Below are 592 nucleotides of genomic sequence, written 5' to 3'. Positions count from 1 at the left end.
CAACAACTCAATATAAGAATCTGAAAGAATTGAATTATTACGCATCAAGAAATAGAAAAACAGAACAGAACATGAAAGAAGATTTTTAAAAAATAATTGAAAAGAAAAAACAGAAAATGAAAGAAGATTTTTTAAAAAATAATTGAAAAGAAAAACAGAAAATGAAAGAAGATTAAAAAAATATATATTGAAAAGAAAAAACAGAACATGAAAGAAGATAAAAAAAAATAATAATTGAAAAGAAAAACAGAACATGAAAGATTTAAAAAAAATTATTGAAAAGAAAAAACAGAAAATGAAAGATTAAAAAAAAAAATTGAAAAGAAAACCAGAACATGAAAGAAGATTTTTAAAAAATTATTGAAAAGAAAAATCAGAAAATGAAAGATTTAAAAAATAATAATTGAAAAGAAAAACATAAAATGAAAGATTTTTTTTTAAATAATTGAAAAGAAAAAACTGAACAGGAAAGAAGAAAAAAAATATATAAAAAGAAAACAAAACAAAACAAAAAATATGATTGAAAATATAAAAACGAAAGAGAGAGACGTTGACAGTACAAGCGCAAAAAACGAAAGAAAAAGAAAGAAAA

The sequence above is a fragment of the Penaeus monodon genome, chromosome 20 (genome assembly GCF_015228065.2).
Source record: "Penaeus monodon isolate SGIC_2016 chromosome 20, NSTDA_Pmon_1, whole genome shotgun sequence".
NCBI lineage: Eukaryota > Metazoa > Arthropoda > Malacostraca > Decapoda > Penaeidae > Penaeus > Penaeus monodon.
The sequence above is the reverse complement of the archived record's forward strand: the minus strand, read 5'-3'. Positions refer to the sequence as shown.